The 13,163-nt window shown below is 39.7% G+C and overlaps 1 pseudogene; it reads right to left on the bottom strand.

The window, feature by feature from the left end:
• Positions 1-9,073: 9,073 nt before the first annotated feature.
• On the bottom strand, positions 9,074-9,253 carry LOC123325052 (annotated as a pseudogene).
• Positions 9,254-13,163: the final 3,910 nt, after the last annotated feature.

The following is a 13,163-nucleotide window of genomic DNA, read 5'->3' as shown; positions in this document are numbered from 1 at the left end:
CAGCCTGTGAAGCAGGACCTAGGAGACATTTCAGGGAACAGAGCCAGTGATTGGTAAATGAATACGCTGAACCCAAGTTTTTCCAAAGTGGATGCTATGCCTGGTTGGTGGGGAGCTGAGGGGAAGGGTAGAAAAGAAAACTGGTTAGTTTATTTACTGTGGTGAAGAAAAAGAAACATGTCAAATTGATTGACATTCATAAATTCAACAAACTAATTGAATTTATCACTTTTAACAAGACGTCTGACATGCGAAGGAACTTGACAAGGTGAAATTGATTGATTTTCGCCATGATGGTAAATCTAAAAGATGCTTGTATACAAAGTGCAAATGTCAAGGGAAAGTTACAACTGAGCTTTTTTGTTCAGTATAAATTCCATCCGTATGACTTCATGTGATTTCAGGATAAGTGACCTTGAGCTAAGTCAACCAGATACAATATTAGAGAAATCCAAGTCATATGAACATCTGAACATTTGAACAAAATAACAAGTTTTAGCTTTCACTGCACAGGAATAATAGTAACACAAGGGGCATTTGGACATTTTCTAAGCAATGTAGGACAAAAACAATAGTTTATAACAGATATTTTTTAATATTCTAAACATTTTGTATTAATTTAGATCTAGATCTGAATATCTGGATCCTATAGTTATATGGACTAATGGAGTTGGCCCCAAGGTAGTCAAATCAAAACTTAATAAAGTATTTCTTAAGCTTCTCATGGGTGCTGTGCACTCTATGGGGTAGAAGTGGTACAAGTCATCACCCTTCCTTCCCCAGATTATGTAAATTAGTTGGGGGTATGTGTGTGTGTGTACAAAAGGGTATAACTGTAAGTTAGGAAAGTACAAATAGCATTCACAGAGCTTCAATTGGTTGGTAGAAGGAGCAGTAGTCTGTATCTATGGGAAACTCACAGGCAGACCATTCCTACTCAGAGGCTTAGCTACATAATCATGTGTTAAATTGTATCATGGGTTCACTAGATTCATTTAAAAGAATCCAATATCATCATAAGTTCCATGTTATTTCACATAATAATAATGATGCTGATAAGAGTGAAGTAGCTGTGTTTTTGTTTTGAGGCTTGCAACACACCAGGGATTTTTCTAAGTACTGTGCATATACTAACTCATTTACTCCCCCCCCAAAATACTCTTTGACTTACAAGACAGAGAGAGTTTTAGTAACTTGTCACAGAGATAATAACTCAAGTCTATTCTCTAGTTCATCTCTATTCAGATTGGATTATTTTTTAAGGTTGCATGAAAATTCCTCGAACTTGTAAACAAAACTTTTAAATCTGAAAATCAACTTTATAGCCAGGCATTTTTCATGGTTAGATAAAGAAAACTATTTATAAATTCCTTTTGGTAGGCTCAGCCTGGGAAATATTCTATTATATGGTGAAAATTTGGGCGCCTGGGTGGCTCAGTTGGTTAAGCGACTGCCTTCGGCTCCGGTCATGATCCTGGAGTCCTGGGATCGAGTCCCACATCGGGCTCCCTGCTCAGCGGGGGGTCTGCTTCTCCCTCTGACCTTCCCCCCCTCATACTCTATCTCATTCTCTCTCTCTCTCAAATAAATAAATAAAATCTTTAAAAAAAAAGAAAATTTTTGAAATTGATTGAAAATACTTATGATTCATAAGTAACTGTGCAAAATATCCCAGATTATTTGTAGTGTGTTTTAGGAATAATACTGATAACAATAATAAAAGTATAGAAATCCCCCTTCCCCCATGCTTTTTCTTCTAACGTCGCTAATGTTCCTGTAATTTCGACACTATGGAAATACAAATAAATCCCCCATTTATTTCCACTGGGGTTTCTCTCTATTCACTTTCCCCATCCCAGAGCAAGAGACTAATTTTGACTCTGGTTCCTTTATCTGACCTCGGTGATAAAGTAAACAGTGGAAAAAGTTTTTAAATATAATGAAATCCTGTTCCAGTGCAAGAGAGCCTGTGTGCTTTAAGAAGAAAAGCAGGCTCTTTAACTCTAAAGTTTGGATTGCAAAGGAACAATTTTACAGTAGTATCATGTTGAATAACAGGCAATAAGCCTAATTGAATTACAGTCATTATGGGTTGAAAGAAGAATAGTGAGTAACTTGTTTTACCAAATGCTATGCAATTTACTCTGTGTCTATTTAGACTTGATGTATAGACCCAGGTCAATTACTATGATTCTTTAGTGGCTCACAGCGTCCTCCTTGAGGAAAGGGTATGCTCTGGAAATGGGGCTTGTTCTGGTGAAGGAGCTGCTGAACCGGTCTCTGGTAACATATGTTACTACTAAATAATTATCTTCACCAATAGCCATCCAAATGACGTGTGAAACAAAGGTATAGATTCACTGTGAACATTTCTCTTTATCAGGGGTTTTGCATAGTAGAAAAATATTTCACTGCATGCTCCTTTATTTTGATAGATACGCATTAAGTGAATGGGAAGAATGAACGAGACCCCTGGGTATTCAAGCACTTTTTTTCCTGAAATTAAATAATAATAATAATAATCATTTATGAAATCTACCTAAGTAGAAGGCTCCAAAAAAGGATGAAGTCTGAGAATTTTGCAGATTGCCAATGCAAATGTACCAAAGAGAAACACTGAAAAAGAACAGCTCCACGCATCCTTAAACAACAGACGGTTTATACATTCTGTTAAAGAAGAATAATTGGTGATGGATATATCCAAACAGCTGATCAACATACAAAATCTAACTAGCTTTTTAAAATTTTGCTCAGTAGATCAGACATCTATTTGATTGGTTTTTATTTATTTCCTTATCTCCTTATTTGCATTTTTCTCGATTGTGTTGGCATCAAGCAGACAGTTTTCTTAAATAAGCTCGGCTAGCCTTCAAGGGACACAGCTGCTCCCTTACAGCTCATCTGTAAGTCAGTGGGGAGGACCCCACCGGGAGCACTCCGTCCCAGAGAAGCAATGGGATCAATGGTACGCAGCTCTCCAGCGTGGCCCGAAGGAGTTTAGGATGTGGATATGCTGAACTAGAAATGGAAATTCAGTAACGCTGAATTTCACTACAGTCACTCCTTTCGATCCGGCTTTAGCTGTGAATTTTTCTGATCCCAGTTTCTAGATTCTTTGGAGTCCTTGCTAAGCGTTTCTGCTTCCACAGCGTGGAGTCGCCTGACCCTTGCCTGAAAGGAGCTGAAGATTAGATGCGGAGCAACATCTGGACACTTTGGAAGCCGGAGAAGCTGAAGATGGGGTGGGGACTAAATGCACAAGCAGTGGTTCAGTGTGGGCCAAGCCATCCCCGAGCCCGCGGAGAAGGGAAAATGTGCATCGCCTTTACACCTTTGTCAAAATCCCCCTCATAATTGGAACCAAGTAGAAACAGTAACACAAGCTCTACAGTAAAACATCATGGCTACATAGAAAGCCCGGCGCTGCCCTATCTCTCTGCCATTTGTCACCTTTTATAATCCCACCACTAGGAACATCGTGGCCTCTGACTGCATGTCCAGGGCCAACTGGAAATGACTGCTCCCTTCACACAAGAGTGCAGGAGAATAAAGCAAACCACCACGTGTCTTCATTCTAAAATGTGATATTTTGTTCATTGGGGACTATTTGCATTCATTTTTATTTTTTAATATACTGCATTTAAATATTGCTAATCTTGATTACTGACTATTTTGGGCATCCTTTTAAATCGTGTGCTTCAGGGGAGTTCTCCGCTGCCCTGGTCCTAATCCTGGCCCTGCCACCATTTATGTGAGGGTGGCTCCCAGGTCAGAGACAATCTACCTTCGGAAATGTTCTGAGATCTTCAGTATCAATCACATTAAAAAAAAAAAATAAGGAGAGGAAGAAGAAAAAGAAAGGAAGGGTCCACTTTTCCAAGGGTCATATGACTTTAAAACTCACTGGAATCAAGTGGAGATTTCGGTTAAACAATTCAGAGATATAACCAAATCCCCCCAAGATGGTTGGCAGGGCAGTTTTTAAATCAGTGCTTCTGAGGTGTCTTTAATGTAATTCATGTATAAGACAAAATTATGCTCTGAGGAAAGGAAGCACATGTACAAAGTAGAATTAGACATGACCAAAAGCCTTGGCTATGTCTTTTGAGTGTGACCTGGAAATGTCAGTCCCCACAGCATGAGCTGTTTAAAACTCATGTTGAGAAATCAGAAAGCAGATATTTTCCACATCCAAATGTGCCGTGCAGATGAAGCCAAAGGGACAAAAAAGGAATAACATGGTTTAAAAAAAAATGTTAGGTTTCCTACAATCAGCAAAAGGTACTTACTAAGTTCCAATTGTACAATTTGAGATTTTAAGTGTTTTAGCAAATAAGTGGTATCCAGGCTCTCTTGGTGAACACAGAGACAGGCACCTGTCTGACCAAACATAACATCTTAGCAATTAGTTTAAAAGCAAACAACTAACCAAAAGCTTAATGCATGTGGAGTGAAAGAAACAAAGATCATATGTACAACCTTGGTGTAGTGACCCCAAGTCTTGGATTTCTTGGAAAGAGTCCAATTTTCAAATTTGATGTACTATTGTCTCCAGGCTTGCCTCAGTCAGACCAATTGGGCACATCAATTGGCCCCAAATAATGTCATATTGGCAAGGTTAGCATTACCTACTTGCCTATTTTGAGGAATCCTAGGAAGGACACTTTGCTTCCCCAAATATCTTCCCATGTTCTCCATCTGAAAAAGGTCAAAGTGGCAACACTTCCATCTTAGGACTATTGGAAGGATTTTAATTTATGCCTCACGGTGACGGACAGTCACTGTTCACCAACTCTCCTTTTCTAGAGGAGACATGCTTCCAGACAAAGATCAGGAACCAACTTAGTCTTGGAGAGAAATGAAGTGTCAATGAAAGTGAGCATGGAAAAAAAATACACTGAAAACAACTCTTGTGTCATCAAAATCCCCAAAGCTGGAACTGAGCTGAAAAGCTGAGCAGTCCTCCAAGGGGGCCTGTCCTCTCAAGGTCGCTTCCTATGTGGCCAAGTTGGAAAATGGACAAGAAAGAAGCCCCAGAGGTAGCTGGGATGCAGCAAGGGATAGAATTGACTGCACTTTCAGGCCTCCTGGTGGCGGCCCTCTTGGCTCTTCAGGCAGCATGTCAGAGGTGCCGTGGATCATGGCTGCTCTCTGCCTTCTGGTCTTCCTCCTTCTGAATGGGACTGTCCTTCGGGGTTCTCCTGTCATCATATCACTGTGGCTTTTTGGGTGTGAGTATGTGGGGGGAAATGTGGGGAACAAAAACAGTTCCATTCATACATCTCCAGATCAAAAAGAGTCCTATCTAATTTTGATGAAGACACCACGGAGCATTTTCTAGACTTTGAGTCACGTGCAGGGACTGGCCAGGATTTGGGGTTATCTACCAGGGGGAGATGGGTGTGTTTTCTGTGTGGGAATAGGGAGCAAAGGGTACCCAAAGAAGCCAAGATCATTTTTGCTCAGCCAAAAAGCCACATGCCACCCACATTTCATAACTTCCCTGGTAACTGGGTCGAGGCACATGACTTGTGCTGGTCAGTGCACCGGGAGAGGAAGAAATGACTCTGGGGCGAAAAAGAGCCAGTGGGATTCTGCCATGTTTCTCTTTCCCTGTCACTGACCTTGGATGCTCCATGGTCCAGATCATATGGCTACAAGGTGCATGCCTTCACATGAGTGAGAAATAACTCTGAAATTCTTTTTTTTTTTTTTAAGATTTTATTTATTTATTTATTCATTTGAGAGAGAATGAGATAGAGAGAGAGCATGAGAGGGGGGAGGGTCAGAGGGAGAAGCAGACCCCCCGCTGAGCAGGGAGCCCGATGCGGGACTCGATCCCAGGACCCTGGGATCATGACCTGAGCCAAAGGCAGTCGCTTAACCAACTGAGCCACCCAGGTGCCCATCTCTGAAATTCTTTAATAAGGACACATTCTTTCATTTGAAGAGTAGAGATAAGGTTTGGAAGACAAATACTCCTATGAGAGGAAATGCAAGTTGTCCTATCAGAAACAAAGGCAGATTATTTCTTGATATTGGGTTTTGTTCCTGGAAGGGCAGTAGATATTTTTAAATGAGGAGGAAAAAGCAGAGGAAACACCAGAGAAGGGGGGAAAAAAGGAAGCTCAATGTATTGATGGGGAATGAGGACACATTTTGCCCATTTAACTTAGCTTTGGACTGGCCCAAAATGTGGGAGTGGGGGGTGGGAAATGTCACATTTGGACTTCTTATAATTGGAAAGGAGAACAGCTCTAGTATGTAACACAAATGTCCTAAATCTAAATGGGGTTATTTTAAAAAGGAGGATCTCAAATAGCTTTGTAAATTGGGCACTGTAGTGAAGATCACAATGCTTGCCTGACACATTCTATCACGCTGTGTTAAATACACAGAGGAAGCCTCTAACATTTTACAGAAAAAAAAAAAAGAAATAAACCTTACTCGAAAATTAAAATAATTCAGGTGTAGGTAGGAAGACAAAAAGTTACTTCACTTAGAGAATAGTGCTTAAGTTTCATGGGTCTGTAAAAACAAACTTGACAAACGTGTAACTTTTGAATCACTTAGGATATGTGCAGTTATTTTAGTATTATGTGTAATGAAAGCTAGTTGTATAAAATTGAATATAGTGAAGTGTTAAGATATTTCACCAGGATTAAGTTAATCCTTCTCTAACACAAGGAAAAACAGTTGCCAATAAACTCTCTATTTTTAACAGCCACTTGAGAGAGACAAGATGAGACTTATAAAAATCCCTTTCAAGAAGTTTTCCAGTACAGTAACAGTTTACACCCAACACATACATAAATACATTTCAAAAACTTTGCCTCTGCCAAGTTACAAAGTCTGACTTGTCCGAGTTACATCATGTTTTTAAAGCATGTTTGAAATGAAGCTTGTCATACATCAGACTTCAGTCAATCTAGAAAGGACTGTCCTTTTTTTAGAAACTTAATGGGCTGCTTTCCCTTTGAGTTTTTCAAAGAATTATTTTAGTATCAAAATTCTACACATGGAATGAGAAGCAGTGGATTTTGTTGCATTTTTTTGGAATACACTGTTTTTGCTGATTTCCCATGTACAATGGGCCTTCCCCTAGCCTTTATAATGTTGGTATCAGAACACAGAGATAAAACCATTATAGAGGAAATGCTCTGACTGAGCCCTTCAATATGGACTTTCTATGTTTCAGTAGTGAGCCAGGTCATGAACTGGTGTGGCCAGAGCCAGAGAGTCTTATCCTGGATTTCAAGATTTGTTTGGGAGAAGGAAAATGTAAATGAATGGTGAGGGTAAAGGAACAAAGAGTAGGCGACTCTTTAAGAGCTGGCCTGCTAGCAAGGATTCATTTGAAAATAAAAGATTTATCTAAAAACAGATTAAAGTTGTATTCTCTGCATGTTTGTTTTGCTGACTTATTATGTAATTTAGAAAGGTGGGTTCTGGGATCAGAATGCCTGGGATCACATCCCAGCACATCAATTCAGGGTAGTATGATCTTGGGGTGTGTGTCCAAACCTCCCTGATCCCATTTCTCAGTGTTTTTTATAATCTCCTAAACATTTCCTTTACAGAACTTATCACTATTTGTCATTATATTCTAGCTGTGACTATTCAATTATTGCTTATCCTTCGTATTACAGTGAAAGCTAATGAATGTGAGTCCCGTCTGTTTAGCTTTTCATCATTCTATCGGACTCTTGCCCTGTGTCAGCATTTTGTTGGCACTCAGTAGAAGCTAGTTAAATAAATGAATGAGTGAATGGCTGAATGAGATTTTCTGATAGACCCATCTTTATAGTAGGGATGTACCTTGCAACAGGATGATCTTACTAGTTATGGCCTTGGGCTGACAAAGTGAGCTTTTTAAAATACAGTCTTTCCTGAAATTAAATCCTAACTTTTCTTTGCTGAAAAGCTTGTCCTGTTTGAATGGATATTGCTAAGGTTTGCTTTTGTGATTCCTTTTCCTCTGGTTCAGGAGCCAGGTGGTAACTTTCTGTCTCCACATTCTCCCTATAGGTGAATTAATGGATGCACTCCATTTCCCATCTAATCTTACTGGCTTGGAATTCATTTTATCTTTTAAAATACATCGAGTATTTTAATCGGATTAACTTTTTTTTTTTTTTGAGACAGAGCACGTGTGTGTGCATGTAAGGGAGGGGCAGAGGGAGAGGGAAAAAGAATCTTCAAGTAGACTCCCCACTGAGTGTGGAGCCCAACATGGAGGTTGATCCCAGGGCCCTGAGATCATGACCTGAGCAGAAATCAAGAATTGGACGCTCAACCAACTGAACTACCCAGGCGCCCCTGATTCATTAACTTTTAATTTTAAAGTTTCTCAAATGCCAGTTCCCATTGCTTAAGAGGTAGAAATGTGTGTTTCAATGTATCTCTTGCACAAACAATACTAGTGTGTCTATATTAGACCACAGATCTATTTGTAGCGATAAATACAATATTTAAGTCTAATTTCATAAACAATATACATTGTTGTCCTAGGGCTTTGTGAATGATGAGGAGGAATTAAAGGTAGGTTTGTTTCACAAAAAGAGATACAATTTTATTTACTGGGTCATATTTCTGGTAAGATCCATGGCAAATTTCTAGATGTTATGATCCTATACTAGATACTACAATAACTAACAGAAGTCTAAACTGAGACTGGTTGAAGTCTCTTAAACTAGCAACAAAAGGATGGCCTGACCAATATGTTTAACTGTTTTGTCCTCTGTCATCTGCTATCCAATATCTTCCAATTCTCTTTTTTCTTTCTTTTTTAGTGGTGGTTGGGGCGGGGGGCTGTGACACAGAGAAGAGACGGAGGCTGGGACTTTCCTGGGGTGGATGGAGTGTGGCAAGGCTGGTCCTGATAGCCACACGCATACAGGTCAGCTATCCCACGTGGAAGGTAAGCCTTAGCTGCTCAGGCCAGGGACGCTAGAGCCTGGCTCCTGCTGCAGGATAAGAAGCAAGCCACTAGATCTCCTCTGCACATAGGTCCATGGGATGACTTCAAAAGCCAGACTCAGCCTGCCATTTGCACCACTATTGTTGCCCCTGAGGGAGGTGCCACATTCCTGGAAGTCCTGCAATACCAGGTCCATGCATGGTGTGGACGGAGCAGGCTCCTCTTCCATCTCCCTGCTCCAAAAATCCATTTAATATATTTTCCTTGACTAGAGGATGTATCAGATATTAAACTCATAAGAACTTCATCTTAGCCAAAAGGCCGAGGAGTGATTATCTTCCAATTCTTAATCTCAAACTCAAACATGTCAATCTTAGATTATGAACTCTACAAAGTACACAAGTATAAGCATGTTTCATTCTCTCAAGACCTACAGATAGCTATTTCTGTATAGTCAACTTCTTCGCCTTTACTGGTAAACATATTAGGCAAATGAGATGATTGGAACTCCCTGAATTCTGGTTTATCTCTGCAAGATATTTGCAACAGATGTGGCTTAATACTCTTTCACAGTGCCTACATTAGCCAAAGCGATTGCCACCCAAAGTTGTTAGGAATCGGGTTTTTAAAACAAATCGTTCTGAAATTGCAAAATGACTCTCTAGTATTGAGGATCTGTGAACTTTGTATGGAAATTCTCTGCAGGAGATGAAGATTTTCTGATTTCAGTAAAAAAAGAAGATACTAAGGGAGCCTTCACTTTGATAGTCTCAAAGTGCTTCTTGAAAAATGATACTAATAAGTGCAATTTTGACTTTATGACCCTCAAGCCTGGAGTTCTGCTTTTGTTTATAGTCAAGTAAGCTCCAATTGGATTAACCTTGTTGCCGATAACTATGTACTCTGGCTAAAACATAAAAAAATTACTATGGGTTGGGGGCGCCTGGGTGGCTCAGTTGGTTAAGCGACTGCCTTCGGCTCAGGTCATGATCCTGGAGTCCCTGGATCGAGTCCCGCATCGGGCTCCCTGCTCGGCAGGGAGTCTGCTTCTCCCTCTGACCCTCCCCCTTCTCATGTGCTCTCTCTCATTCTCTCTCTCTCAAATAAATAAATAAAATCTTAAAAAAAAAAAAAATTACTATGGGAAGGCATTGGAAGGAAGCCCAAAGCAGGCAGATCCAGGAGGCAAGTTGATTCTGGGAGAAGGGAGCCATGTGGTGTGAGTTTCCTTTTCCTACAGCTTTGAGACTGTTGGCAGTCCCCGGTCTGCATCATGTTCAGTGGTTACAACTCAGTGGAAAACCCACAGATGTCCTGGCTTGAGGAATTAGTTGAGAGTTTGCAGCAACAGGGCTGCTGGAAAATGAGAAGGTAAAGGGGAGAGCCAGATTTTTGGGTATAGCCTTATAGTTTGTTATCATGACTAATGGATGACTCTTGTACAACCGGTCACAATGCATATCTATTGGGAAAATGTGCTACACCAAAATAGAGCTAAAGATTATAAATCAGTACAATTCAATATCCACACTGATGATTGTCCAATAGCTAGAATATATAGTACCTCGTGTGCTGAGAGAAATGCAATCCTCTCATCTCAAAATACAACAGATGCATGTACATTTAAGATTTTAGGAACAGACTTCGGATTCTGTAACTATAATTGATCTTTTTCCATCTGGTAGAGCGATTGCACCCATTTTTAAGGGTATGGTCTTGCCAATTTATTGACTAGTAAACCAGTGTTGCATCAGACTTTGAGAAGGAGATATTTCTTTAAATAATCCATCACTTTTTTCTTTGCATTTCTAACTGATGATCCAGGCTGAGAAACTCTGTTTGAATTTCTGTCATGATTTCCCTCATAGGTCTTGAATTTTTCATCCACTGACTGACTTGTCCAAAGAATTCATCTGATGGTGCTCATCTCTCTAAATGAACTGCTCCTCTGCTTCCTAACTTGATTTAATTACAGTTCTTTCAAAGCTCCTCTGTTTCTCACATCAATTTGGCCATTTATGCCTTTAGTTAATATACAAGTCACCCTCCTCCATTCGGTGGCATCTGCGTGAAGTGGAGTCCAGGTTGAGTACATAATAGATACTTAACAATTGTTGAATGAATGAACAAACAGATGCATAATTAAATTTCCTAGGAAAAAGCAGGTCATGTTAAAGAGGCTAGAAAGGAAGTCCTTTCACTGGTCAGAATTTTCTCTGCTAGATGCAGGAATCAGGCTTAGCTTTAAGACAGTCTTTCAAGAGAGCCCTGGGGGATTCCTTGCCTCCTTTTCTTTGGAATACCCTATTTTTGGTCTTCAGGGAAACCACAAAACTGTAGTCCTCTTCCCACCTTGCTGAGGGGGAGACAACTCGTTGAAGGTACACAGACTGGAGTTTAAATTTTGGTTCTGCCATTGTTGTCCATGGAACCTTCTGCCAGTGCCTGACCCCTGCTGAGTCTGTCTCCTAGGTCTGGGAAGAGAATGAGTTGATCTGGGGTGACAAAATGAGACAAAAATGAAACATTTCTAGTCAAATAATACCTGCGGCGCAGTAATAATCATAACCATCTTCTTGAGTTTTCCTATGGGTTAGGCACTTTATACACATTATTTCAGATAATGCCCACAGCTGGTAGGTACTATCTTTAGGTTCATTTTACAGAGGAAAACAAAGACTTATAGCAGGGTTATTTCCCAGCCAGATTTCGGTAATGGGTCTGCGTCCATCACCACTTTCCCATGCCTCCTCCTTACAAGGTAGTCAGGAGTTGGGAGTACTTATCACCAACATCACCATCGTAGCGTGTACATATCTTATGAAATGATAAAGCATCACATATTCATGTTTTAAAAGATGACTGTAATCAACTTCATAGCATTTGGGAAACTGGGGATCAGGAAGTGTTTGAAGTTGCCATGTACCCCAAGTTTGTCAAGATCTCTCTGTGATGACATGGCCTTCATGAAGTCAGCAAAAACTGCCTGTTCACAACACACAAATCAGAAGATTGTTTTGTTTTTCCCCAAAGTACTGGTTTTTAAGCTGCCTGCTACCTCCATAATCTCAGAATTTATGCCTGTGCATGTCATAAAGATGTTTAGAATCTGCTTAAATCAATAAAGATAAATGTTCCTGGGAGTAACCTTATTCAGAACATGGCTTATTTTTAAGATCTCAGCAAAAACAGCTCCCTCCCCCACCAAAAACAAAAACAGAAAAAAAACCCTACCCAAACCCAGTGTTAACTCTAGGACCCTGTCAACATGGAAACCTTAGGGGTTGGGTCCATCATGGTAATATTTGAGATCCTGGCTCCAGGATGTCTCATTTTCTCTGATAGACTGGATTCCCCAATAAAGGGCTGCCCTTCCACTTCACCTCTGCTTGGCAAATGCTTATAAAAAGGGATATCCTGAAAAGTGACATTTTTTAGAGACGTTATTTTTCATTGGCTTCAAGGATTGCTTGATAGAAGGGAAGTTCGTGCCCTTTAACTCCACCTCTAGGCTCTGAGGCTGGATCCATCAATTTTCTCTTTCCATAAAGATGTCTTAGCTGTCTCGTGAACTAATTTATGTTTCTGTTCTTATTTGGCAATTTACTTTCCTGGTTTGACATCCCAAACAAACAAAAACAGCATTTCTGGAAATTCTTCACTGTCCTTATTTTATACTATCCCTTAAAGTTTGCATCACAGAATCTATATATTTTTGTGCTTCTTTATCAAATGATCCAATGCCTTCTTAATTTTTGAACGTGCTGTGGTAGGAGCATTTCCTGTCATCATTAAAAGCTCGGTGAGATTGTGTTTTAGTGGTTTTCATATGTTATATGTGGAAATTGAAAATATTGAGATTAGGAAGAGAGGCTTCTATAGCTTTAGATTTCTATAAGTAAATACTATGAAATAAAAATCATGAAGGGGTCAAGATTGTGGTATTGTTTGCAAGTACAGAAAAAACTTCTAGACTGGTTTCTAAGTGGTGGGTTTCTAATTTAATTATATTTGTGAGTACTTTCTCTTGACCCCTATTTATTAAAATTACAGTATGATTTATCTACTTCTATGTAGGCTCAGTTAGGCCAGGGAGGTCAAATATATTATAAAAAATGTTTCTGAATTTTAATCTTGCACTTTGCATCTGACATGGTTGAAAATATAAAAAAAATAAGCAGTGTTTTTATAATTCTAGTTTTTTACCTCTGCAACGTGATTTCATTGTAGTATGGATAAGCCT

Source organism: Neomonachus schauinslandi, chromosome 5, assembly GCF_002201575.2.
Source record: "Neomonachus schauinslandi chromosome 5, ASM220157v2, whole genome shotgun sequence".
NCBI classification, from domain to species: domain Eukaryota; kingdom Metazoa; phylum Chordata; class Mammalia; order Carnivora; family Phocidae; genus Neomonachus; species Neomonachus schauinslandi.
Note: the sequence above shows the minus strand (reverse complement) of the source record. Positions and strands in the feature narration are given on the sequence as shown.